The 17,822-nt window shown below is 39.0% G+C and overlaps 1 protein-coding gene across 3 annotated transcripts in view; it reads right to left on the bottom strand.

Moving 5' to 3' along the window:
• Positions 1-5,112, bottom strand: part of LOC129729961 (ubiquitin-conjugating enzyme E2Q-like protein 1) — a 168,789-nt gene extending 163,677 nt beyond the window's left edge. For 2 of the 3 annotated variants that reach the window (XM_055688894.1, XM_055688892.1), the window contains exon 1: positions 3,916-5,112. The gene's annotated coding sequence lies outside the window, so the exon portion shown is untranslated. The remainder of the gene's footprint in view (positions 1-3,915) is intronic. The other variant, XM_055688893.1, reaches the window with a different exon arrangement.
• Between the last annotated feature and the right edge of the window lie 12,710 nt (positions 5,113-17,822).

Consider the following 17,822-nt stretch of genomic DNA (forward strand, 5'->3'; position numbering starts at 1 on the left):
CAATAGGGAACCTGTATATTAGAGAAATGACAAGACACTCACCGTTAAGGCAACTGTCAACATCAAAACGGAAAACGGCAATGCAATATTATACAGATCGCCCGTTTTGATGTTGACAGTTGCCTTAACGGTGAGTGTCTCGGCGTCTCTCTGGTGTATAGGCTGCCTAACTCGCAAGAAGGAACTCTCGTACTCTTCTACAGTCGCTGAGTAGCAAGACAAAAGAGTTTTTGCGTGTCGGTGCAGCAACAGCAGCTACTCAGGCGGGTACATGAAGAAGAAAGAATATCTCGGAAGCGTGTGAGCAGAAGACTTGAGTAGCAAAGCACATGTCTCGTTCTCAAACAGAAAGGAGGGGAAGGTTTTGCTTCTCGCTCGCTTTGCAATATACAACACTCAACAGCAGTGTGATAAAATGTTGTGTAACTGAGTGCGACGTCTTCTGTCATCTGCCCCCATACGACACTAAAATGTGTAAGCAAGCCATAATTATGCAATACTGTACTTTTGAAAATGGTCAAGCTTAGCTGAAACGCAGATGGTCGTTTAAGGCTCGCTTTCTCTAACACGGTCGACCGAATATTGTACCTAGTTGACCGAGAATGCACTCTCTGGACTGTATAGGAGTCTGCTTCTGCTCAAATTAATCAGTTTACTAGTGGATGGCCACTAGGATGGTCCTAAGTAGCGGGTAGCGGGTAGCAGCAGCGGTATATCCGATCACTGTAGCAAGAGTGATTTTTTGCGATCGACCAGCTACAAGCGGCATTGGTAGGGGAACTGCTCCATTATTCATCTCAGCCCATATATTCAACTCATACAACATGAAAACCCAATTGAAAACAGGAAAAAACGCATATTTTATTCTTAAACCAATCTGCTAATCCATAGAATAGATTCTTCTTAGTTTAGTTTAGAATCCTCATACAGTATAGTTCTCAAAAACTCACTTAAAAGCTCTAAATTTGAAATAATAGTCGGGCATATGGACTCGAACTCATTTGATTCAATCACCTACCTCAGAAGATAAAATCCGCGTATTGTTCTATACAGCTACAACGGGACTCGTTCAGCAGCCAACCAAAGTTTTTTTCATCACTAGCGGACCACTTTTTATTTCAATCACTAAACAATTTAATTTTTGAAATGTTCACCTCAAATTTCTTAAAACAAGCTTGAATTAGCAGAAATATATGAGATGAATTTCTACAATTCCTAAATTTCAACTTTATGTATTTTAATCGGTTTTCACTGCGTTAAAGAAAACCGAAAGTTTCCAAATCAGTTTCTGTTAATACGAAAAAACCATATTGAAAATATTGAATTATACCGACATAATTGACATAAATCTACAGCATTGTAGTGGTTACCTAGGTTACCAATTTAGCTCGTAAACAACTGCAGCGGATATCTAGATAATCTACTACGACAGGCTGCGGCTACGTTCATTCATGATAATGTGATTCATTCATGATTACAAGCTACGTTTATTCATGATAATGTGATTCATTCATGATAACAAGTGTGATGAATATGGGGACATCGTGAGATGAATAATTGAGCAGTGATTCAAGTTTTGGGATGGATATGGAAGCGTTGTGAAAAATAATTAGTTTTACAAAATTCAGGATATCTAGCTAATTTTACTAAATATTCAATGCTAAAAGATTCCATAACACCACGTAAACATTTTTAGTTTATTTGTTCAATGATTTCGTGAAAACTTGGTGTTTAATCCGTGTATTCTTCGTGAATATCGGCTTAATGAGATGAATAATGGAGCAGTTCCCCTACATTGACAGGCTGTCGTAATTCTACATTACCCTGCGGTCGTGTCTTATGAACAACCTCTTCAACTATTTTATTATCTTGGTTGTAAAAACAAGTGTTTTCATGGTGTTTTTTTTTCGAAAAGACAAAATTTTTATGCACAACTTTACCGAAGACATCACACCCAATAAACGAACCGGTTTGCATTAAAAATATTTGTACTCAACATCGTTTTATGCCTGGCCGATCCAGCTGTACAAACCCGTTGGAATTTACGTCAACCTGCATCTCTCACATGGAGCAAGAGGCGCAAGTTGATGTTATATATACCGATCTAAAAGCAGCATTTGATCGCGCTGACCCCAAGATACTTTAGCGAAAGCTTCACCAAGGTTTTTGGGGTTCCTCAAGAAGCAATTTAGGACGTCTGTTGTTCATTTTATTTTTTAACGACATCGTTTTGCTACTTGGAGCCGGTTTCAAATTAGTGTATGCTGATGATCTGAAATTATACTTAGTAGTTAAATCTGTTGATAACTGCAAACTTTTACAAGCGCTGTTAGATACGTTTGTTTATTGGTGTCGACGAAATAGGCTTGTCCTTAATGTTTTCTAAATGTCGAATTATGACCCTTCACCGAAGAAGCAGTCCGATAGTTTTCAGCTACCGAATCGATAGACATGCCATATTTGATACTAAGCTCACCTTCAATCAGCAACGCTCGACTGTTATCTCGAAAGCTTCACGTCAACTTGGATTTATCACAAAAGTTGTTCGTAATATAAAAAACCCTCACTGCCTTAAAAAATTGCTATAATTTGGTGCCCTCATCAGTTAGTGTGGAATTTATGCATCGAACATGTGCAGAAAAGATTTCTACGATTTACGCTAGGAGATCTACCTTGGCGGGATCCCGAACTCTTTTCGCTGCAACTTAATGTCTTGAATGTTTGTAATAATATGTTTGCAGCAATTCAAGAAAAACCTGTGAAAGATCTGCATAATAATGGCGATGTGCAGAAATGAGCATGAGCATGAGCATGATTGACCGCTAGCGGTTGCTTCTTTATAATCGCCAGATCAGCTGTAAATTCAATCAAAATCAATGGGATTTTGGATGGAAGGATAGCGTTTGCACTGCAACTGCAGCATGGATCGTTTTGGTACACGGTGCGTTGCCACCAAGTATCTCATACCGTGACACGCTTCCTATAACAGGTACCGTCGACGTCGAAGACCACGGTAACTATGGCAACTTTAATTTAACAGAAATTCGGAACCGAAATATACATAAATTTTCGCACGATATATCCGAGGGGCAGCAAATTCATTTCCAAGGGCAGTTTTCATTGAACAAAAATAATTATAGAACGATGACGAAATACAGAAATGTTGCAGAAGCTATTCTTTGGAGGACGAAAAAAATAAATTTAAACTCTACCAAGAACTCCATTACGTTAAGAATGGGCACTTTGAGAACATAAATAAAAAATAAAACTAATTTTTGAATGCCATAGCTCTTGGCTTGTAATAGTATAACGTAAATAATGATAAACGCGTACTTTTTTCAGAGTCGTTTTTTTCTTAAATATTTCTGCAAAAAAAAATTGGGAACTTAAAAAGCTTTCAAAAACAGTCGCAGCAAGCATCAAAATATTCGGCGAATAACAGCAGGAATTATCTGCAATTCTGAAGAACTATGCTAGATATGAAAAATGCTGGCAGCAAGATTGTTTCAAGTCGTCAATGATATTAATTATCTAACACTAATAATGCAAGTGCTTCAGAGTAAAGCATAGTACAGTGCATTAAAACGATGGTAAAGAAGAAAACATGTTTATGTTTTAAAGATTCAAATTTTCTCCCCCAAATGAAAAAACCCTACCCACAACTAGGCACCAATGTGTGTCAGTACTGTGCCTATGCAATGCATTTTGTTTTGGTTCGTGAGCAGCAATTATGTTAGAATTACGATCTGGTATGTAGTGCCTATCTGGGCTTACGTAGATTACATTTACATTATCTGTTGTATAACTTGGTTATAAAATTCCGTCTGTCGCTCTGGAAAATTTTTGTGTTGCCAGCTTCAAATTACAATTATCATCATCTTCATTCTTTTTCTTTAAAGATATCGAAATATTTACCTTTTCTCGCTGAGACTGCTTCGAGTTGAACGCACCTGCTTTCCTGATTTCTCACCCAACCGGTTCACAAGCACGAAAGTCGTAGGATACTGGATGCTATTGCACCCTGTAAGAAAACTCCAGCTGCAAGACCGGACGGCAAGTTCAATCAAAGCTGAACCTTACCGGGTGGGACGACGACAACGGCAACGGCACACTGGCAGTAACTACGATAATAAAACTATCAACAAACAATCTACCTTTGGGTTTGTTTATTTGTTTTGCTTTACTGCTGCTGTTTTCTGCTTTGTCTGCCTTTGTTGTTGCTTTCTTTACGCGTACGCGTTAGTGTGCGCTCAGTACACTAAGTATCCAACTGATTGCCAAGTAGAATGTGATCGTAGAATATTCTTCCGTTGATAAACACCAAGAGCAGGGATTTCCATAAAAAATACACTAACTTTCACGACAATGTGCGCCACAGATGCTTCTGTTTCTTTGTGCTGTTTGATAACACTGAGTCTATCGTAAAAACACATACAACCACGGACTGTAGCGGCTGGTGATGATGCTTGTAATATTTTTCTTTCGCTTGATTTCTTGTTCCCTATTCTCGTTATCTCCAAACAATGATGTGTTGCTCAGTTATCGAAGAAAGAAACGTGACAGCACCGTGCACAAAAATCATGGATATTCACCACTCTGTGACTACTGTGACAACGCCCTCAACTCACTTGTCAGAGATTTCACAAGATTTTTTTAAACACCAAATGCTACTCATCACCAAAATAACGACGCACCACTGTAATAATGCATTAACAACAGCAGCTGATTGCCGGTAAAACTGGTTGAGGTTATTTTTGGATTTCTTCTTCTCCTTTCCACGGTGTGTATTCCTGCTTGCAGTGGGACACGCAATAAATGCATTCACACTTCGCTTCGCGAACACGGAACTGCAGCCGACGAACTTACTATCTGCACTATTGGCGCTGACGGTGTGCTACCATTGTAGTCTTTTCTCGAGAGAACACAGATCACTACGTGCGGGATTCTGCCAGTTCTTTGTTGTGTCAACAGTGCCGCGGCACACAGTCCTCCGTGTATCTGACTGTTTTCCGCCCCTTTCACGTTGCACCCCAGGAGACGACGCAACGGTTTCGTAGGCCGAGAGAACGGTCCAAACACGGCGACGATTCGAGTTAAACTGAGTTGAAGTGTGCCTCGTGCGCTCGAGCAATTGGAGCTTCAAGCGGATGGCATTCGATATGCATGCCTGCCTGCGTGCAGACATGGAGCAACTCGCGGTGGAACGATAGAAGAAGGAAAAAAAAACAGTCACACTTCGGATGTCTTCGGCTAAATTGGCCGAGTGGCAGCATGGTGTCTCGAGCCAGGATTGTGTTGGTGAAACGTCACTCGGGGAGCTTTTTGTTTAGTACACAATGAATGCCTAACGCACGCAACCAGTGCCAGAGTGAGTGGGTTGAAGCTCTATCGGTAGGATGGAGGCGCAACGTGTTTTGATGACATTCGTTCGATAAATTCGTTTTTTCTGGTATGTTGTTTGAGTGTTAACGTTTAGACGCATATTTATGTTAAGTTATAGACCAGAGGTAAGGGTTTTTTGCTTGCAACATTTATTATAAACTAAGTAATTTTGCGTGTCTAAATATTGTTAATAAATAGAGTGCCCTTCTGACTTTATAGAATCAAAAAGAAATTAAGCTAGAAGCTTTTAAGTGTCTTTCAACATATCAAAAAATTTTGAAATAATTTTAAACTGGATATTATTCAGTCATAAGTATTGTGAATGTACCAATGAAGTTGAATAATTGAATGTGTTCACTGAACACATTAAATCATTAGAAATCCAATTTTCAAAGAGAAAACTAACTAACTAAAACTAACTGTTATTTTCTCAAAACACCAGAAGTTAGAAGTCTGTTCAATAACAGACTGAATATCTGCACTAACAAGTTTAACGTTGCTTACGGGCTATGAAACTGTATCCCAAAATCATGTGAAAAGCCATAGTCTTGCGTGGGGTTTTCATTCAAAAGGAATTTCTTTTCATAAGTTTACATGAGTTTCACTTCCAATTCTTAGCATATTCACCACAGCGTTCAAAGATTTTTTTTTAAATTTCTGATTGTTAGCGCTTCGATTATTATCAAAATTTTCAACTTGTTAACGCTTTGCCAGGCACAACTCAAGCTTTTTTCAATTTCTGTGTCTGTTTTCAGTTCTTGACAATTAATGGTCAATTTTAATATTGTTGGCATTAGCTTGAAAAAGGCGAGAAGCTCCTGAAACCGAAGCAAACTAATCCTGCGTTTGGCATGGCATGGAACGACAAAACCAATAACTGCTTCAGCCATAGTTTTCTTCGAAAAAATGAGGTAGGTTCCTTGATATATTTAAAAAAAAATGCTCACACTAACTTCCAAGAGCTCAAAAAGAGTGCAGTAAAAAAAACTTTCACCTTTTACTTCAGGTTTGTACAAAAAAATGTCGCGATTCCATCACTCATTCAATATATTCCACAGTTAAAAAGTGCTAATTCGAAACGCAGTTTATTAGTACCAACGCTACCATAAAAAACAATCTACCGGAGGAAAATATGTCACTGGTATAAATATATGTAAACATGGAATAGTTAAAGTTCCCACCGGTGCGGTGTGGGAACGAATTGTTCAAAGGAAAATATTTATTCGCAATTTATCATGATGGTGGAGGGCAGCTGTCGAGTCGCGTGAACAAAGATTGGCATCGCGCAACCGTTTGCGGTGCGGGCTATTTTTTTCGTCAAAGTGCAAAATAAGCACATCTGTTCAACAGTTGGTAAATTGTACGGTACCGTAAACAGGCTTTGTTTATATGTAATGAAAAAATAAACACCCGTCGAATGGTTGACTGAGAATGGCGGCGACAATCGTGTTCTACTTTAAATCGTGTTCTAATTCAATCTGGTGCGGGTCTGGAAATTAGAAGATAATATTCCTCACTTTTTCGACATTTTAATCACTGGTACTGACCAATTCAGTGAACGTTATTTTAGATCAAAGTTCAGTTTCTATTTTAACAAAAATATCTGGTACGAAATGTCAGCAGCTGTAAAACAGTCAACAAAATTCACTTTTCGTCAGAAATCATTTTCGCGAGAATGAAATGGTATGGCATTCAAAGTTTGACTTTTCGTCCAGGTTGCTAAAGAATATAATTTCCCAGAAAAATAAACCTGTGCAATCAAACAAAGGCAGAGTGAAGAGTAAGCAAGGGAAAAAGAAAAGTGGCTTTTCTTATTTTTATCCGAGATAAAAACAGGGACGTAATGAAAGTTTCTTTTGCATTTATTTAAAGGTGAGTTTGCACATCACAAATTTTTTTTTTTTCGATAGACAAAAACAAAATGTATTCATTTACAATCATGCACGGTGGCTTTTTGCTAATAACACGAACGGCATGCACATTTTTGGTCTGCCCTTTAACTTGCAACAAAAAAAAATAAGCCTGCATGTTTTGATAATCACACACTTTTGTCAAAGTTTGTCAAAAACGTTTGAAAATAGAGCTTAAATAATTTCTGTGTAACCCAGTCAATTTGTCGATTTGAAAAACATGCTTTCGAGAGGATGGGTAAAAACCCGATTAGTAAAGACAATTGATGGGGAGATCCCATTGAAGGGAGCGAAGGGAAAATTAAGAAAGAATAGCAGTAGACTACAGGCTTAGTAAAAGTAAATGTAGGTACCACAGCACAGTGGTCCAAAAAGGCGAAGTGAACTTAACTCCTGAGCGCCTTCTATCTTCATCCTAGCTTAATAGTGTCTTCAGAACAATTGCTTGTGAATGACCTGCACAATCTCAAAATATCGAGAATTATAAAGAGTTTACTATAATAAAAAAATAACCTACCTTATTTGTAATCAGAGATAGAGGAATGGTTTGTTTGTAAAAGTTGTAGAAGATTTGAAAATATCAAACTTTGCTTAACAAACAAAACTTATATATTTTATACAAAATTATAAAGTATATTATATGAAAGTTAATAAAAATTTAGTTTTTTGTGCTCAATTTTCGTTTGTTGCATTTCACAAGAAAACTCCGTTTGGAGGAATTGTTGGGGCACACAAACATTTGTTAACTTTAAAATCGCATTGGGTAAAAATTGGGTGGATTGAGACAAATGGAACTTATAACAGTTTGTAGTTTGTGGTAAATCTTGCGGAAAAGTATGCGCATCATGATTTTATTTGCCCCTTTTTACCCTATGCGTACTTAACGTTATCGAAAGAATAAGCTAAAATATGCTATAACTTTATAAGGAAAAGTTCTGGAGATGGGTACTCTAAACAACGTTTTCTTGTAAAATGTAACTAACAAAAGTTAAGTATCAAAAACTAAATTTTGAATAACTTCCTACTTTATTACTTTATACTTTTTAACTTCGAACGCAATGTAGATAAGAACTTTGTTTGTTCAGCAAAGTTTCATATCTTTAAATCTTCTACAACCTTGCCAAACAACCTTCCTTCCCTCAGTTCATTTATTTTTAATATAGTACACTTTCATAACTTTGAACAACTAACAGCTTTTGACAGTTTGAGATTATGCGAGTCACACAGACGTAACAGACTTACAGACGTAACACTGGAACCTTGCTCCTTCCTCGGGAAAAATGATCATTTCAAATTTACAATCGAGTTAAAGTCATCGCGCGATAACGTCGTCTGGGGCGCTGTCATGCAATCTCACACATATTCAGGGTTTCCAACTTGACACATGCGCGTACGCTAGTGCTGGTGTCGGAAACAAGGCGCATCACGAACATGGCAGTAGAGGGTGCTTATGTTACTTACGTAAAGTACTTGTATTATCCAAACGATGATTTTATTGAAAATTCGTTCGAAGTGTTGTGTCTGTTAGTCTGTGGAATTAGGCTTCTCTGTTTACCTTTTTGGACCAATTGAGATTAAAAAGTAATTTAGTAAAGGCAAGGGATTGATAAGTAAGTCGAATAAATACTACTCAAGTGAAGTGATCATAAAATTTTAGGTTAATCAACGCAACGTAAGGTTAACGGCAAAGTTAAAGCGGAAAAAAGGAAATGTACATTCGATATAAATAAAAAGAAATTCAAAGTAAAGGTGAATTAACAGCAACCTATAAACAAAGCATTATTAACGCATAGACAAAGAAAGTCACAGTATATGCAAAATAAACACAAAGTAAAGGCAGAATATAAATACAGTAAGAACATGCTAAGGGCAAATTAAAAACAAAGTGAGGGGGAAACAATAACCAGGCGGGGAAAAATAAAAACAAGGTTAAGTCATGGCTAGGTAATGGAAAAGGCGAAGCTCTACAAAGCTATGGTAATAGCAAAATAAAGTTGGCCAGGCATCCCTAGAGTACAGCCTTTTTTTTACTGTCTTCTCAGAATACTTTTTCTGTTGCTGTTTGTTCGTGATACTTTACTTACCCACGCTAGCAGTCGGGTTGGGTCTTATAGAGAACAGAGCACCAGAAAAGGAAGTGAAAGATGTATGTGTGCCGATTCGGAATCATTTGGGAGATGACTTCGGAATAGCGAACTTAAAAAAAATGGAGTGTTCCACAAAAAAACTCTATTTTGCCGAGTCCAACGTACAGATAGGACATCGTAGTATTCAGCAATTGTTTTTCTTTTGAACTTTTCCGCAACTTTGATGAAGGAAGCAATCTGGTATATTGAAAATTAGAATTTTTTTTTTATCTAACTGTTAGGTGGATTGATCGAAAAACCAAAAACGCCAAAAGTAAGGCCTCGTTGCATGAAATAATTTTGATGCAGACTTTGAGTACATAAAATCAATTTTTCACACTCAAATCTAAAGCGAACACCATTTTTTCGGATTTAGACCACTGTGCACTGTGGGATTTTCAAATATATGTTTTCACTAATTGCTAATGTGTCGAAATATAGTACTTAGAATGTGTAGAAACTATTTTGGAAGTAATTTCATAAAATAATGGTTGAAAAACGTGCTTTACAACAAGTATTTCGTCGTTTTTATATCACTTATTTTACTTTACGACCTTCAAAAGGGCGTTACTCAAAAATGTACCGTACGATGATTTTGAAATTTTGACCAGAGATTCTGGACGTCATAACGAATCGAATTGCGTACTCAGATTCTTTGGTGCATTTTTTATAAAAACGGTCTGTGGGAGCACCGTGCCCCGATAATTAATACAGTCCAGGCGATGGCCTTTTTCGTAGATTGGACATATGAGACCCTACAACCAGTTTGAAGGCAATTCTTCATCGGACCATACCCTCAGCATGATCCAGTGTAAGCCACGATACAGCTGTTTGCTTCCGACTTCAAAAAGTTCGGCTAGAATGCCGTCCTTACCAGCTGCCTTGCAGTTTCTTAGCTCTTTCACTGCTTTCTTAACCTCGTCCATGGATGGTGGGTCCACAGCTTTGCTGTCATCCTCAATCACCATCCTGTTCCTTTCGACTACGCTGTTTTCTTCACCATTCAACAGCACACTAAAGTGTTCCTTCCAACGCCTGGCCACTTCCGTTCTATCGGTAATCAGGTTCCCCTCCCTATCGTTGCACATGACAGGGGCTGACACGTTCCAGTTCTTGATTCCAATAATCTTCTTGTAGAAGCTTCTTGCATCGTGCCTAGAGAAGCAACCTTCCGCCTCCGCAAGAACCCGCTCCCAATGCTGTCGTTTCTTCTGGCGATGGAGTCTTTTTCTGCAGCTCTAGCTTCCCGGTATCTTCCCACGCTCTGACGAGTCACAGTCGTGGCAGGTTGATAGCCGCTGGATGTTCAACTGTATCCTCCTTGTCGTCGTGGATTTTAACACGTTGGACAACCCGGCGCGAATCCACGTTACCACGAGATAATGATCTGAGTCAACGTTTGGTCCTCTAAACGACCTCACGTCTGTAACGTCTGAAAAGTGTCGACCATCAATCAGAACATGGTCGATCTGGGTGCAGGCCTCTCCATTTGGGTGTCTCCAGGTGTGCTTACGTATATTTCGACGTGCAAAATAAGTGCTACAGATAGCTATACCTCTAGCTGCAGCGAAATTGACAAGCCTCAGGCCGTTGTCGTTCGTAGTAGAGAGGAGGCTTTCTCTACCAATCACGGGGCGGAAAAACTTCTCTTGCCTGAGCTGCGCATTTGCATCCCCGATAACGATTTTGATGTCGTATCCTTCGGTATGCTTCCTTACTAGGGCTGCGATACCTAGTATCGCGACGTGGCTACCGTCTATATACCGGCTATATCTAGCTGGCGAGGCACCGCGTTTCGTAATTCAGCCGCCCGCTTCGGGTCAGACGCAGTTGTACGCCGCCCTTAACATGGGGATAAGGCCGCGATTTCCCAGTCAGCATACGACCATAGTTTCCACCTGGGGTTGGTTACCCGATCTCCGCTGAGGTTACTCGTATCCTGGTCGGCACCTCGTGGAGGTTGGGATAGGAGTTGACAAAAAGTTGTTTTTTATAAAGATGTTTGTGACAGCACTACACAAACAGCGCGTTTCGGTAACAGTCCAAATACACCGGAGACATTTTCTCCCTTTCTTTCATTAGTCTGTGACGGATGTCGTGTGACGGCTGTTGAAAAAGACTGTGAGAAGAATAAGCGACAGGAGTATGGCATCGTACCGACAGCTTTTGTACAAAGAAACGTACTGTCATAGAGGTACGCTCTAGAATGTTATCAAAAAATTGTCATCGCTTGGTACATTTTTTCTGCTGGTTGAAGTAAAGACAAAATTATGCAAATCAAATTCAAAGTGTACACATCATCAAATAAAATAACAAATGACAATAAAGTTCAGGATAAATTGAATAAAAGAGAGAAATGTGAAGGGAAATAGAAAAAGGTAAAAAGCCAAAACAAGGAACATGTCTGAAAAGCCATAAATGACATGAAATGCAAAAAGGACCAAGAAATCAAATAGGTTAAAAGTGACGGCACAGGAAAGATAAAGCAGAGGCAGATTAAGGCAATTTTAAAGAAAAGTAATGGCAAATTGAATGTAATTTAAATGCATAGCTCTGGCGGAGTAACGGCAATGGTAAGACAAGAATAGATTAAATAGAGAAGAACTAAGCTTAAATAAAGAAGAAGTTAAAGTTAAAAACAAAGAAAATTTGAGGTGTGTAAATGTGTACAAAACTAGAAAAAAATTATGAAAAAATAAACATGTAAAATATATTTGATAGCAAAAAGATAAAACAAAAAAAATGTTGAGAAAGGAAATAATAAAAATGTATAACAGATAAAAAGGAAAAAATGCAAAAAAGCTTCTTAAAGTTACAAATGCAAAAGACGTAGAAAAGCAAAATGACAAAACAACCATAATGTTAAGAAGTAGAAGATCAAAATTTGAAGACAGGCAAAAAAGAGATAAATTTGATAAAAATTGAAGAGGAAAAAACGAAAATGGTATAAAAGTAGTAACGTTCATGAAGGCTTGGGTAGCAATGCTTTAATGAGTAAAATTTCATCATCGAATTTTAAAAAACCGACCATGTACATTTTGTTCAGTGGCGCAAAAAATGATCTGTGCACAATTTTAGCTCAATCGGAGATTTAGAGGTGCCTCAAAGCACTCAAAGTTATGATTTTTCTACCTTCTAAAAACTACCAAGGGGGTAGTACAGGATATTGGGAAAATCAAAATTTGTTTTTCGATGTCACATGTCTTAAAAATACATTAAACGTCGAGATCTGGTTTTATCTAGAAAAAAAATTTTGGACCAAAAATCGACCCTCTGGGACTTAGCCGTTTTCTAAGCAACCGAACGCTTAATATGAAATATTTTTGAACGGCAATAAAAAGATACAAAACAGCCAAGCAAAATGACCAAACAGTTAAAACAGGAAAATATGCCAAAACAAACAGACACAAGGGAGAGAAATATCCGTCGCCAAGCGGATAAAATTGTCCCAATACGTAAGAAGTTCAATAAGTAGGAATATACGTAAGGAAGAAAATCCCCTAAACGAACCCCAGGCGTGGCTAATTGAATAGTGTTGGGGCATACTGTCCGAGCTGATGTACGAAAATGATTGAGAAGCGATCACAGCTCTTGAGGGGTTGAGCCGTATCATGAGATATGCCAAAAAATCGAACGCAAGGCAGTCCCGAACATGAAGGTGAGGATTCCGGGAATCTTGAAGATGAAGGACCACTATTTGATTAATCATTTCACACCTCAATTGCACATTGTATGGACTTGGGAAAACGAAAAAACTTATTCACCAAACGTGTTTTTTTTAGTCAGTTACTCATGACTCACTCGTTAAAGCGGTAAATTTTGGTAATGGTTCTATTTAATTTTTTTTTGTTTTAAATTTATTAGTAATCTTGTAAAAACTTGTTTAATTAGCTTGAAGTCATTCGAAAATAATGTGGAAGGTTGATTGAACACAGTAGTAAGTAGAGCACTACTTGACTGTAAAAAATAGAGCATGATTTCACCGTAAATATTGGGAAGGTGGTATCTGTGACATGACCGCGTGATTGATGGAGACTCGATAGTTTCATATTTTATCAAAAGAAGTGAAAGTTTTCATAAAGTTTATTGAATAAATGGATAAAAATATGAGGTATTAGGTTTCCATTTATATTAGTGCTTCCACTTTGTGAATATTCGAATTTAAATAGCTTTCGATCGTAGCTTGTACTGACAACCCAAACATTAAAGCTTTCTTCCTAGTATTCTATGTAACAAATTGAATACTAGTTTCGACGACAAGGGATGTTTCTAGCTCTCCGCTCCGCACTCATTGTGTGTAAGCAATCAAAACATAATGACCATACACACACGCTACTGGCACACTTACAGCTATTCGCAGTGCCAAATGGCTGATGGCAAACGTGACGCGACAGTTCCGGACAAAACTACTTGTTTAGCAATGCTGTTCAGTGCTGCGGTCCGCCGATTGGCCCGTCTGCTGTGGAACGCTGCGATCAAACTAGTCGCCTACTCAGCCTTGCTGCGCTAAAATCAGGTAGTTTCCAGAAAGTGTCAACCGTCCTATTACTGCTCAGCAATTGGTTATACAATAAAGACTAAATTTCTGCATGCTAACTTTTGTACGTAACTACTGCGAGTTAAACTTCCGGTAGGCGTGTCTTCATGGGCTAGTACAAGTAAACCAATTACAACAACAAATCGGTTATAAAGTCAAATTGTTTGTGAAGGGTGGCAACATGGAAGTTATACATGTATTCGAATTGTATTTTCTGTCACAGCATGATTAACATCTGAGCATGTTTTGAAAGAGTGACGTGTTAACTGTTTATTCGGAATAAATACAGTCACCTTTCAGTGACTTCAAGCAGATGATTCGTCTACATGCCATCAACCTTTCAAGGATCCAGGCACTGTTGTTCCTAAGAAAAAAAAACCTGGTAAAAAACGAAGTGTTTGGACTCCAGCGGTCATCCAAGCAGTGAAGAAATGCTTCCGGCGAAATCCAGCTCGTTCGGCAAGAAAAATGGCGTGTGAAATGAACATGAGCCACACTGCCATGCAAAATGTCTTTGAAAAGGAGTATGGATATTCAGCTTTTAAAAAGCAGAAAATTCATGGATTAACTCGTAAAAATATTGCTGACAGGGTCGCTAGAACTCGGTTGCTACTGAAGACGCACGCAGGCCACAACATTATTTTTTCGAGCGAAAAGTTGTTCATGACTACATGCTTGTCTTTTCTCCTCAGTAAACCTCTAGAGTGCAGGAGAACATCTTGCACTGCGGAGACAACTGCCGTCACACTAAAGAGCAAAACAATACGCTCATGCTAGAAGAGAGCGACAAACGATTTTTATCTGTTGAGCTACCTGAACGCACTGCGGTGAAATCTGAAAAATCTCTCTTGCGAGACAATGAACTATGGTGTACCTTCTCACACGTGTGGACATCACGCACAATAATTACACTGCAGAGCTATCTGCGGTGCGTTTCACAGTTGATTTCTTGAGCATGGCAGAAGAGGAAAAGAGATTTGGAGAAAAAAAATAGACTGCGTTGCTCGTGCCGGTCGAATTTACTCTGGTGGAATTCGCTCGTAGCTACACGAGGACTACATTTTTGCCCGGTAGGTTTTTTTCACCTTCCGGACTACTCGCCAGTGGACACTGTTGTGCACTTCTGCGTTTTCTCTGTAGAGTGATTCACCCCTCTTGTTTCTATCAGATGTGGGGTGAGCTGGAAGTGTGTTTGTCTCTCTGTAAGCAGGTTGAGACACTTTGGAGTGAGGAAGAAGCAGTGTGGTGAAAGCATTTGCTACACGCAGGCACATACTGGAAGGGAAGTGCGCGGTGAATTTTTTCTCCTCTCTTTTCACATACTGAGGAGAATGACAAGCATGCATGACTGTGTTTATGGATGTCTTCGTGATGTAGCAGCCGATAAAAGAGCAGTATAGCGATATCGAGCAATGCGAAATTACCATTGTTATTCATTGGCGTGAAAATAAACAAGGAGTACTAGTTGCAACACGTTATAAAAGCACGTTATAAGGCATTGATCGTTCAGAAACGGTGTAAGGCGAATTTACCTTGTTTCATCTGTTCATCTGAATGGCCTGCATCGTCACCGGATTTGAACCCGCTAGACATCAGAATCTGGGGATACATGCTAGGAAAGTTTGACAACGTTAGGCACTTGAGTTTGGACACATTTAAAAAACGTTTGGTGAAGAATTGGGACGAAATGCTGAACGAAGTTGTGCGTGCGGTTCGTAATGATGTGAAAAGCTTCTACGGGCCGTTATCAAACACAAAGCTGAAAGATTAGAACTCAACTAATTACATTGTAATTTTACTACTTATAGATTTTATTCAACTGGTTCCGAAGAGCTTGAGCTTGAGCTTGATTGATCACCACCGGTTGCCACTTCGTTACTGACCAGGATCGACCGGAATTGCACATGGAATTTATCAATTATTGCTTGGGATTTTTAGCTATTCGATGTGCATCTCCAATGATCCCTGCATGCTGATCAGTACCGACGCCTTCCGGTCAAGAACGTAGATCAAAGGAAGGAAGGAAAGGAAAGTTAGTTCGATACTTGTTGCTACTAGAGAGCCGGATATACTCCTGCACACTCCACAAGCATCACGGGTATGGGGAGATTTGTGTTAGTGTGTTTGTTTGTCGCGCTAGCCCCGCAATTGTCCTGTACATTAAACAGTCGGCTGCGAAGTCTGTGTATGAATAAACAGAGAGTCAAGTTCCGAATCGGAATGTAGCACCAAGGCTTTGCTTTGCTTGTTTGTTTGTCGAAATTTCACGGTATGTAGTATCGCGATTCTAATTCTATCGACTGCGAGAGAGCGACGACGCGCGCGTTCGTCTACCCAAAGAACCCAATCCCAGAGACGTACAAATGTTATTTCATTACGAGAACGGAGTGGAGGGTATGTGTGTATCGCGGTTCTATCGATGCAAGAGCAAAGTTATTTTAGAAGCATATAAATATTCTCTATCGCTAGGTGATTCTAGGGAGTGGTGATGGTGGTGATGAGGAGCCTGAGAATTAACCCATGCTTAAGTCCTTTGATAATTAAAAATGGCCTGCTTCTACAACAAGGTTCGAACTCATGACCATCTGCTTATCAAGGCGGACTCTGTTACCTTGTGGCTACCAGCTCCTGTTATTCAACTGGTTCCGAAGAGAAATAAAAACTGGTTTGAGTTTTATGACATAAATAAAGTGTATCACTTTCACGTTACCACCCTGTATATCTTAGCGTCGGCTGTGCTAGGAAAGAAGGCCCCCAAGTAACAATAATGGTTTTCTCAATTGAAACTTGGGCTGTTTCAGCTCTGATTGGTCGAAACATGCGTTCAATGAGGCTTTTCATTTTTTTCAATAAAACAGTAGTTAGCATCACGAAATTACAATTTCCCGCATTTTCGTGGATCCATTGATAACTATCCAAATGATTGCTTTAAGAATGAAAGAAATCCGTTGGAAACTAACTGAGTTTTATTCATTTCAAAGTGGACAATTTTCATGACACTCTCGATGTTTTCGGTTTTTCAATTTGCCCCCCTGTATATGTCAAAAGCAAAAAAGGCAGAGCAATGGTAATAAAGAAAACATGCACAAAGCCAAAATATAAGATGTAAAACAGAGAGGAATAAAAAAGCGGCACGAGAGATTAAATTGGTTATTTATTTGAATAGAGAACCAAATTGATTTAAAAGAAATAAACGTGAAACAACAAAAAGTACATAAGCCATGAGGAAACAACAGTCAAAAAGTTGTTCGTCTGATGATTCGAATAGGTTGTTAGGCGTGCTGAGCCTCGGGTAAAACCAGTTTAACATATAATCGAGTTAACAATTGTATCGCATATCTGCGATCTAGATTATCAGCTTGGAAAATTGATAAACTCAAAGACTTTCTACATACCATCCTTTCTCACCGTATCTGCTGTACTTATTTTCAACCAAAGACGATACAGAGATTGCCAGCTAAGCACAAGACCTGCCACCTGTCTGGCCCACTTGAATAAATCGTGCTGCCCGGCGAAAGAACGTAGAACACGAGGGTAACTGCTTTCTGCTCATCCGTTCACATATGGTATACACGGATGGCACGACGCACTAAAAGGAGAAGCTCAACTCCGTTTCGGTTGCTTCGCCAGAGCTGGATAGAGCAGACGAAGAAAATTTCAACCTAAAAGGAAAGAACAGCACACTGGAAAGCTGGCGACCGAGAAATGTGTCTGCTCTGGATTTCCTCACATATTTGCATATGGAAGCATTGCAGATGCTGACTCGTGGCAGTAATCGTTAAATTTATGTTTTAAATTATTACGGTGGCGCCAATTTTTGCTATCCTGCGTATAATGGTGGACCGGAGGATTGAAATAACAAAATAA

This window comes from Wyeomyia smithii, chromosome 3 (assembly GCF_029784165.1).
Source record: "Wyeomyia smithii strain HCP4-BCI-WySm-NY-G18 chromosome 3, ASM2978416v1, whole genome shotgun sequence".
Classification (NCBI taxonomy): domain Eukaryota; kingdom Metazoa; phylum Arthropoda; class Insecta; order Diptera; family Culicidae; genus Wyeomyia; species Wyeomyia smithii.